Source organism: Mytilus trossulus, chromosome 2, assembly GCF_036588685.1.
Source record: "Mytilus trossulus isolate FHL-02 chromosome 2, PNRI_Mtr1.1.1.hap1, whole genome shotgun sequence".
Taxonomy (NCBI): domain Eukaryota; kingdom Metazoa; phylum Mollusca; class Bivalvia; order Mytilida; family Mytilidae; genus Mytilus; species Mytilus trossulus.
In genome coordinates, this window is record NC_086374.1 from 97,584,963 (window position 1) to 97,597,306 (window position 12,344).

The following is a 12,344-nucleotide window of genomic DNA, read 5'->3' on the forward strand; positions in this document are numbered from 1 at the left end:
GTGGCTCTTTATTTCAACCATGAAGGGTTGTTGGAATATAGAATTAAAACGTCTAGTTCGTAAAAACAACAAGGCAATACCTTTATCTATCCCAACCAGCTTTCTTTATAAAGGGTTATGTTGAGAATGATCGGGTAGCCTTTGAAGGTTCATTTGCCAAGACTAAGAAAAACCACTAAAAACTGTCCCGTGTTGCAAATTCTCTTTGTCTGAGAAAATAACCTGTCATTAACAGGTCTTAATTCCAGCTATGACTAGCTTTTAAATCCTAACCTGGAAACTCTATTTCGGTTTTCACAGAGAGAACTTCCGGAAGTTTTGCGAATTTCTCCAGTGTAAACCAACTAAGATCTGTTCATTGTGTTTTTTTGTGTCGGGATGTATAAGTACGCGGCCACGTCCACTTTTATTTTTTGTCTATCTGATGAGTTAAGCCTTTTTCAACTGATTTTTATAGTTCGTTCTTATGTTGTACTGTTATACCACTGTCCCAGGTTAGGGGAGGGTTGGGATCCCGCTAACATGTTTAACCCCGCCACATTATTTATGTATGTGCCTGTCCCAAGTCAGGAGCCTGTAATTCAGTGGTTGTCGTTTGTTTATGTGTTACATATTTGTTTTTCGTTCATTTTTTTACATAAATAAGGCCGTTAGTTTTCTCGCTTGAATTGTTTTACATTGTCTTATCGGGGCCTTTTATAGCTGACTATATGCGGTATGGGCTTTGCTCATTGTTGAAGGCCGTACGGTGACCTATAATTGTTAATGTTTGCGTCATTTTGGTCTTTTGTGGATAGTTGTCTCATTGGCAATCATACCACAATTTCTTTTTTATAACATCCTCACAGTTTTTGCATGTATTAAACATTATCAACAAGATTTGTAACGGTGCATGTGAAACAGTAGTGGAAAATTAAAGCATTGGTTCTATAGTCATCAGTGGTTTTCCATGTGAAATTGTGTGTATTATTATAAAGCTGCAGATGGACACTATTTCGTGTTCATGTTTTTATTCTAGAAAAGATTTGTTCCCATTCTTTAAACAGTTATAATGCACAGTTTATGTCCTGGTTATAAAGGAACTCTATTTCAGCTATGTTTATATTGAGTGATAACGAATTCATTAAGATGAATGTTTTTCAAGTAAAATACCATCAATAAAAGCGACATATTCTAATATATTCAGCGTTAACAGTTTTCTTCAAACGTCACTGGAGTCCTGATTGTAACACTTCTTATAAGCGATTAGTTCCAAATACATGCCATTGCAAATTATATAGATGTATATTAAATCAAAAGTTGTCTTTGTCGAAAGAGTTTTAACTGCACCAAAAAATATAGTGTATGCATTTACTTATGGGCGCCTATAAATTTTAAACATATTGGACAAGAGTTCCTTTTGTATACAAAACAAAAACTTTTACGGAAATTATTCAATTCCTCTGAGGTATAGGTTGAAAAATGAATATTCTGATACTTCTGAGGGTTTTATTCCAACCAGGATTGATTTTGACACGATTACACTTCTATGAGTGACACAACACGAGAAAAGATGACAGTAGTATTAGAAAAGTTTTGTTAGGAAACCACGTAAAATCCTGATTTGAATACTGTCACGCAATCATTTAGCAGTTTTATAAAATGGTTGTTTTTATTGAGTGACAATGATAAAGTATGTTCTCTTCTTGTAATATTCTTTTGGACTTATTGCTTTAAAAAAAGTTAATTTGTGCTGATAAAATTCCATATACATTGCATTTGATCAATCACTTCAAATATGACCCATGGTTGCGAATTTAAGGGTTGGCTAAGTTAATAGAAATATGGTCGCCTGCGTATATTTTTACCGTCTATTTGTGAGTGATATTTTTTTTAGCAATTTAGTATTTCCTATTAAATATCAAATTTTATATTTCTCATCCTTTTAATTCATTTAAATGATAAAAAGTTAAATATCGTGAATATATCACCAATATATCATAAAATCAATTTAAGCAGCCTTTGTGAATTCAAAAAAATCATTTAAATGTCCTATACATACTTTTTATTTGCGAAATGTCATCATTCTTACAAAAGGAAGTATGCGAATTTCCTCATTTTGATTTATATACACATGGAAAAAAGTATTGCAACACCAAATTGAAATTGAAATTAAAAGAACACTCTTTATTTTTTTGTGGTATAATTTGGTAAAATAGAACTAGTTAAACATTATTTGAGTATCACTTGAGTTTAATCAATGAATATCGACTCGATAACTTTTTATTTGTACATGCAGCTACTGTATCCGTAAACAGCAAAACAGATGTTTTTATCCTCATTATTTTCAACACTTTAGATAACCAAGTTTATAAAGTTATGTGATTGACACCTTGTAATGGGTCATCGACAACTCTTAACTGCAACAAGATGGCAGATTATCAGCATGAGAGAAGCAGGGATATCGCTGTAACAACTGCACGTATTGTTGGTCATCACCATTCCACTATAAACTAGGAATTTATTCTTGGTACTCATTTGCAGATAACAATTTTAAAGAAATGAAAATAAACCCAGAAAATTACTCTAATAATAATGTACCTTTTAAACAATCAAAAGGTACATTATAAATGTGATATCAAAAAGTGTGTTTCAGAGGAATATGAAAAAAATACTTTAATTAAACTTATGGATTCTTCATCCAAACTTTGTCTTTATGGGAAATTAAAAAATAATTGTCAGTCTGAGGAATATTTAAATTGCAATACTTTTATACATAGGCAGTTGCTCTCAAAATTTAAACTAAGTGATCATTCCCTAGGCATTGAATTAAGAAGTTACAGAACATTCCAAGAGCACAAAGATTATGTAAAAAATGTGAAGTCTTAGATGACGAATATCATTTCTTTTTGTATTGTGACATTAACATATCTTTGCGTTCTAATCTTTTTGCTTATCTAAAAGACTATGTACCATTATTTCAGCATCTTGATGCATTCAATAAACTTAAACACATTCTAAACCCCATCTCTGAACTTGTTTGTCATATTGGAGTCTTCATTAAACAGTCTTTAGAACTGACGGAGTCAGACCCGTGTCAGGCAAGGTTATGATGGTGTTTTTTACATACATTTATAATTGAACTCTAATGTTCTATTTTTCCGTATATTGTATTGTATTATTTTGTATTTCATTGTATTACATTGTATTTCATTGTATTGCATTGTATAGTATAAAATTATTGTTTCATTGTATTGCTTGACCCTCATGGGTGTAATTTTGCAATAAAGATATAAAGCGTTTTGAGAATAAAAATCAGGCAATGAACGATGTTAAAGACCTTCCGAGATAAATAAGACCCCCTATACCATTTGCTACGGAAAATCAAGCATAGTGAAGGTTGGTCAGAATGAAACCGATTGCATACAATACAATCCTAAAAAGAGAGTGAATGGCATACATGAGCCTTTTAACAAGAACTGTTCGAAATCGGCTCATCGCTACTGGTTATCGTGTGATAAGAACATTTCGGAGACCTTTGGTAACTAACAGACACACAGTTTTCCGTATCCAATGTAGTGCAGAGCTCGCCAAAGTTGGAAATTAGCATCGTGGAGAAAGATACATTGTTCCTATGGAATTCGGTTCATCTTCCTTGGCCTGATCGTAGCCCGGATTTGAACCATATCGAGCATATATGGAACACTATTGGGAGGAGAGTGCGCGAAAGGACACCCCAGTTCAAACACATCATGAAATAAACAATGCCCTTCATCAGAAATAGTTGCTTCTACCTAAGCAACAAATTAGATTTATGGCAGTAATCAGAAGACGTTTAGATGCGGTTATCCGTTTGAATGGAGGCTGCGCACAAAGTACTAATTCTTTGGCTTACAACGATCAATCATGATGTGAACAGTCATCTGAAGTTTATTTTGAAATGTCTGACATTGTAAAGTTCGACTACAGTAAAAGTTGTAAAATGCATTTTTTTGTACAAAAAACACTTCATTTTGTTATTAAAATTTTGGTTATATGAAACATTTTTTTCTATCATTTTTTGTTTGTTTTAATGTCAATGTTATCATAAACTATGTTTCAATAATATCATACAAATATTTTATCATATTTCATCCAAAAAAAGAGCCTGATTTCTCAAATTTTAAAATTCAAGGTGTTGCAATACTTTTTTCCATGTGTATATATACTAGTATTTTCGTTTTACAGTTGTAAATACATGTAACGACATATTCCTCTTTAGCATGTTTGGAACTATGGGGGTTTATAACGTCTAAAATATATCATCTTGTCATGTTAAGGACTATCTATTATGTGATGTCTGATAAAAGCACTATTGCATGCCACAAAGAGAAATTAATTATAATCTACATGCGTTGGCAAAATACATTTACATACATAAGAGCAACAGAAGAATACCGCTGTTTAAAACTCATAGATCGATTGAGGGAAACCAAATCCTGGTTACAAACTAAAACTGAGAGAAACCGAGGGAAACACATCAACAATAAGAGGAAATCAACGAAACAACAGAACACTGAAGTGCAACAAAAACAAACTTCAATGCGACATCCATATAAACGAATATTTAACTATTAGAAAACATTTTATATTCCTGACTTGGTACAGGACATTTTAAGAACAATTGTTGGGTTGAAACTAGTTTTGTGGCTAGCCAAACTCGTGCTTTTTGGCAATGTTAAATATACCTCGAAAATGACATTAAATGACGGGAATACTTTACAAATAAATACTAGGTCAATAAAAGAAATAAATAAATAAATAACATAATAGTTTATTTCGACAATATAACCACAGAATTTCAACGAATAACTAAAATTAATTTAGTACAGTATACAAAAAACAGCATAAAAGAATAACGAACTGTATGTCTGTCACACGAGTGTATAAACATATATATATATATATCATAGTACTACGTTCGTAATTAATATTATATCATTTTAATCATTTCGTTGAATTTTTGTATAAAAAACATACATGCATGTATCTTTGAAGTAAAATAAAATAATTAGAGGTCTTGATAAATATCGAAGATATCAATAAGTCAATGAGAAACAAATAAACTTGTCATGTGAGAGATATTTGCCTAAATTAAAAGGAGTACTAGATATGATGATGATTGCTGTTTTAGAGTAACTATGTTCTATGAAGAGAAGTTTGGAAATTGTACCTCACTCAAGATTGATAAATCAGCAAGATTAGTTGATACATTGAATACATATTTATTATAGTGTGAGATAACATTTTGTGAAGGAATTCGAAGTTGCTGAAGTTTGCTGTTCATTCCCACGCACTTTATGACAATACCACTTTATCAATCAAAATGATTTTTTTTGCCGTGATTTAAGAAATGATTTTACTTTGAAGTCACGTTTTATTTGTGAAATATTTAACGTTTTGAAAGGACGAATTTTCTGTATAAATTCATCAATTATGTAGACTTTCGAAGCCCAAACTTTCTATTGCCTTACATACGCAAATGAAAGACCCAAAAACTATATAAAAAGCTATCAAAGGTACCAGGATTATAATTTAGTACGCCAGACGCGCGTTTCGTCTGCATAAGACTCACCAGTGACGTCCATATCAAAATATTTTTAAAGCTAAACATGTACAAAGTTGAAGAGCATTGAGAATCCAAATATTCCAAAAATAAAACCCTTTTAGTTATTATTATAACAGAATAAAGAAACATCAGGTAAACAAAACATCGACAAATAAAATACCAAAACAAACAAATAAAATACCGAAACAAACAAAAAATACCGGGAAAATAAATAAGAATAGCCAGTCTAATTATTAAAGCACTCCATGAAACGATATTCTGGAGGCAAATAACATGTAATTATAATCAAAGTCAATTGCAAGTTTGCAACAAAATTAATCAAATTAGTTAGATGCCAATAATTTGTAAAATATCAATTATTATAAAATGCCTAAACAAGGATTATTGTCAATTGATTCTCTATAACAACGAGATCTGTAGCCTCAATCTCGTGTCATCGGCCATTCAATACATTCAATGTTATTCTCAATGGGTCCGCCTAATCCCCAATGCACATGTCATTTCATCGAAATCACATAATTTTTGTAATGGGGTAGAAATTATTCATTCACCCGTGTTAAACCAGTCGTGATTTTATATGTTTATGTCATATTCATGATATTTCATTTTAAGTTTTATTAGTATTAATTCCTTTTGATTATTATTAAAACCTCGACGAACGTTGGACAACTGCTGAGGTTAATTATATAATTGATTTGATATGGTACACCTTTGGCCGAACATTATAAGGCTGTTTCACGGCTTTCATTCAGAAATGGTGATGTTTGTCATGTTCTTAAGAAACTCAACTACAAAGTAGCTCTGTCTGTTATTGTAGAACAGTTTCTTGAGGAAAACTCTATCCGTCAAGTTCAACCAGCTTATGTCCATTTTAATTCTATCAATTCTCGACGTGTTTACTGGTTCTTTATTGCATGAGAAAAAAGGAATTTAAACATATTAATTATTTTAAGTACACTAGTTAAGTTTAATCAAACTTGACACAGGAGGCTTTACATGATAACTTGATGGACTAGAAACTACTTAATTAACAGACATAAGACTAAATTTTTGTTGTTTTTATTTTGTTTAAATTTATTATCTTTATTTTTGTTTTTTGGGTTTTTTTTTTTTGATTTGTTTTCTTTCTTTCACTTCTCAATTAATTCTCTACACTTTTTTTGTCCTTTTTAATAATGTACCAAAATCCCAACAACGTGCTATTTTCAAGTTCTTTACATTTTTTGATGAGTTGTATTGTATTACATTTATATATTATGAACTTACTGTTTGATAACTCTACTGTTGTATAACATATATGTTGGATAAAAACAACAATAACATAACCAGTTCCTTTTTTCATTTATTCGTTTAAAATATTGCAAAGAAGATATGATATTAAAACATTACATTGAAAAAATATAACCTATCTTATTGGGCAATTGCTGTTTGCTTATTACATCAATGCTTAATATTTCATTCTTTCATTTCTTTGATAGGTTTATAAATGATTGGGCATTTTATAAATCTTTTTTTACTGACGATTTTACTGGTAAAATATTATTGTGAAAAGTATGAAAAATTCACTGAAAACACAAAACTATTGCAGCTATACTCTTGAAGAAGCAAACCCGTAATATATAAACACACAATGTCCATTTGGCAGTCCAAATACTGTAAACCAACTTATTTTCGCGGATACTTTATTTCGCGTTTTACCCTTTCTTGACCACTTCGCGGCTATTTAATTTCGCGATTTTCTGATTTACTTGATGAAGTTTAATAAGGAAAGATCCAAGGTTTACATATTCGCGACGATTTATATTCGCGTTATTTTTCTACTCGCGAAAGTCGCGAAATTAAATCGCACGCGAAAATAAGTTGGTTTACAGTATCACTGTTATGCATCATAGGAGACTTTGCTGGAATTTACAAATTTCACAACTGTTGCAGTCTAACCTTTGTTTTTGGATTAGGATTGTTTGAAATATTTTATCAGCACTGACCGTTATTTATACCAAGGAATACTATTGAAATCCTTGTTTATACTGACATTTGTTTAAAATTGACCTCATTATTCCTTGATTACATCATACCACTTTGTTTCAATATCACTTATTTTGCAATTGATATTTTACTGTAAAACAACTCCGTGTAGTTAATAACACTTTGTGTCAAAACTTTGTGCACCCTGCGACAAAGCCTTGTGCCAATATATCTTATTCAAATGGTGTTTAGGGTTATAAGAATTATTTTCGTTAATACCAAAATAACTATTTCTGCGCACTGTTATCGGTATGAGTTCTTCATTTACCTAACAAAAACAAAACCTTTCTATTATACTTTGAATATCTATGAAAACAAAAGTAGTACGATATTCAATAATGTAAGGTCAAAGATACACAAAAGATATATATTTACAAATCGCATTACAAACAAAACAGTTACTACAACTTGTATTCAGGACTGGTACAATACTAACTTTCATGTACTATCGCATTTTGATGAAGAAATAATTGACGCAAGCTATACTTTATTGTAGTTTTAACATGGCATTATATTCGTGATTATTTTTTCTCGAACGATAGTGTGTCGTATCTAGGTCAAAACTGAATATGTCAATTTCGAATTGCAACACATTACACCCCTAGGTTTTGGTGGGGTTTATGTTGCGAAAGAAGCACGTCATATTATCATGAAAACCAAATTGTACTTTCCTCTATAATATTAAAAACGTCTTGAAAGAGTGTACGTCACAGTATAAAATTATTATATATATCAACTACTAAAATCTAAGTTAATAATATGCAATTTTTAACTGTAAATCATGCTATTAGCACTAAACACGGACTAGGAATAATATTCACTAAGATCTTCGTGACGAAATTTATTGCTGTTCATGTCTTATTGTTTGTTAAATCAATATAAATGATTGTTAGCGACGGGGTGCTATAAATGTCAGACACAAACCAGTTTTACAGAATTATCATAGGAATCTTTTCCAAATCTAATAAGATATGACACCGAGGCTTCCGATTCTAACAGCGCCATTAATTACACACCTCTTCAGGGTCCTTTGTGCGCTTGTTCCTAACTCATGCCCTTGTTTCACACCTTAAAATTTAACACTTTTGTCAGATGACGATCCTCAGGGGAGATAAATATGGTTAGCAAAACAGTGTAGAGAAAATTGCAATTGACACCGATCATGAATCACAAGAAATAAGCTGAAATCGCTGAAGAAAAAAAGAGGCAAAACTATTGTTTATAGCTTCATTGTAAGAAATGCTTTGAGACAGACAATACTCGTGCCGATATATTATCCAAAATACTACAGTAAGAGACGGGTCTGTACTCATGGTAATCAATATATTTATAGTTTTAAAGTCTATGAATGCTTTTTCTTATACAATGATAAAAATAATAACAACATTCAAAATAATTTAAGTTAAATCGACTAATACACAATTACAAATGGTATAAATAATTCCAATAATGATGACTATTGAATATATTGCTACTACTTCAAACAATTAGATAATTTTGATAATGATAAATATTTGAAATAAGTAAGAAGCATTACAAAAACAAAACCATTATAATGATAAAAGATACATATTTTTGTATCTAAATATCTCTAATATGTGAGTATTGGGTTTTTTTTAGCAGTACATTCAATTATTTTGGTTCTCTCTTATTTTGCTTTGAAATATAAGGCTTTGCGTGTTCCTGATGAATAAATGTATATCAAGAAATTTATACCGTATTGTTTCAACTTTTATCTTCACTGGCACTTATCTCAGATTTTCCCTATATACCTTAATATTAAGGTATATAGGATATTTTTCCTGAGAAAAGTGCCTGTGTTTATCTTGTCTAAAATTAAGATATTTTGAAATAATTCTTCAGTTTTCTATTTATTCTCGTTTTAATTTTGCTTACATCAAAATATAATACATTACAATGAAAAAACAAAAGATTTAAAATATAACGGTAGTTCATTACCAAAACAACAATAATAAAATTGAGAATAAAAATGGGGAATGTGTCATAGAAACAACAACCCGACCATAGAACATACAACAGCAGAAGGTCACCAACAGGTCTTCAATGTAGCGAGAAATTCCCACACCCGGAAACGTCCTTCATTTAGAAAGCATTGACTGAATGTTTTTATGCAAAAATTGTTTTTCTCCGCATCACTAAAGACTTAAAAAAAAATGACATTGAAAAAAAATATGAAAATATAATAAATACTTCATAACCGGTACGGAGACATGGTTTAAATTTAATAAAAGTAAGCAGTGATTCTTGGTTTTTTTAGATATGCAATTTCGATATATAAAACATTTAGCATTTTAAAACTTACAATACTGACTTTAACTCAAAATTTTAACTCCAAAAATAATCTTAATTGTGTCTAATTAAACTCAAAATAATTATGAATTAATTTTATTTGAAAGAACAAATTAGTATAACATGTACCGGACAATAATTGATTTTCCAAAAGTTTACTTTTCAAATTTTGAAATGTTGACTTTAATATTTCGATATAACCAGGATTTAAAAGTCATATTTTCGGGTTAAGTTAACAAACAAAAAAAGAAGGTAAAATTAAAATTTCAACTTTTAAATTTTAACTGTTCGGAAATCTAGGCTTACGTTTTATTAATCAGTGTGTTGCTTTTTCACAATCACCACTTAATATTTTGATATTTTGCAAATTGCCACGCAAACATCGATGTAGAGTTTACCAATAATGCATATTAACTCAATGTTTCGATATAGAAGAATACGACATTGTGGTTAAAACCAAAAATCTAAAGTGTGAGAAATTCAAAATACGGTGTCCATAATGGAATATATTTCGATTTTGATATATCTAAACAATTACAGTAGTGTTGATTTTTTTAGATCTTTGGAAAAGTGTTTTTTGTTTTAATATCCTAGGAATTTTTTGTTGGGTCTTAATATAAACAATAGCTTTCAGAAACTTCCTCTTTCTGTTAGTATCGGATTTCAGTTGATGGCACCGCTAAGGAACTGCAAATAGTTATCAAAGGTACCAGGATTATAATTTAATACGCCAGACGCGCGTTTTAACGTGGACAAACGACAGAAAAGAAAAGGTGATAGTCGGTCGTATGGTATTTTGTTAGCCAATTATCCATTTTGATAGTAAAATACACCTGGCGAAAAACATAACTTAAGACAACATAATAGTGTACTTATCTTGCAGAAAGCATAATGAAAATTGAATACCAAATTCTGAAAGCAAACAAAGTTATTGGAAAATAGTCTGATAGTTTTTGGACACTGTGAAAAATTATGTTAATCATCGTCGAAAACGGTTGTCTGAAAAAAGTACTAATGAATAACGGTAAACCAAGTATCAATGTCAATATTTACTAGAACACAATCGGGCCAAAATAACCAAGGCTTTATAATGCCTACCTATGTTAAAACTACAATAAAGTATAGCTTGCATAAATTGTATCTTAATTTTTGTCTAATGCGTATTTTCTAAATCAAAAGTAAACATTTAATAAGATCTCAGCAATATATTTATGTATATGTTTTTAATAACTTTAGACCGCAATGACCATTTCCGCTTGTTTTGATATAATAAATACACTCATCATAGATAACAGGACTAAATTTTGTATATACGCCAGACGCGCGTTTCGTCTGCAAATGTCATTTGTAGTATTACATATTCATCGTTTATGCAAGAATGTTTTCATTTAAGCTTAAAATGAAATTCAAAACAGTGTGGCTGTGGCCATTGATTGACACATTACATTCATCCATTGACTAGGAAAATTTAGGTGAACGTTTGTATGTAACGACCACAGCTCACTATGCTCTTTTAAAAGACTCTTAAACTATGGGGTCACCAAAGGTTCTCAACACCTAAATAAAGTAATTCGAAAAATTAATGAGAAATAACACGATGATTTGATTTATATCAATTATGTAAATCAAAACATAAAGATTATTCGTGACTATTTTTTCGAATTATTTTTATAATTAAAGGCGTTTAGAAACCTTTGGTGACCCCGCAGTTTAAATGTCTATCGAAGGTACGTCGTGAACAGTGGTCGTTACAGACAAATGTTCACGTTAATTGTCCCAGTCAATGGATGAATTTAATCTGTCAATCAATAGCCACAGCCACACTGTTTTGAATTGCATTCTATGTTAAGACATTTATTGTTATTTCAAAGCGTCGTATGTTTGAATTTTATTGCAAGAACATGTATTATTTTGAATTTGTGCTTTATTGGTGTTTGCTTAACGCCGACAGCTCAAAAGACTATATCAGAGAGTAAGATCATTGCATAGTTTGAAAAATCTATCATTTGTGAATACGCAAACAACATAAAAGGGGACTTTGAAAAATTCTCAGATTTATTCAACAAAAAGATTTATGTTTTTCCTATGTATTGCTCGACATTAAAACTGAACTTCAAGTATTATCATTTTTTTTAAATGAAAATACGATATCATGTCAACCTTGAATAACAATAATATATAGGAAATGGACCAAAAAGAATTTTCACAAAGATATCTGAATTATATGTAAGAGACTTAATAAGGGAAAGGCAACAATATGGGAAAAAAATTCATATGCAATTTTTGATATTTCAATACACAGGTTTATACAACTACACAGTTTAGAATGCTGGCCGGTGGAAAGACTGGCTATTTATATTTTACCCTACCGAAAGATTTCGGTCAACTTCCGTTCAAATCTTTGCATTCGCCAGGAAGATTT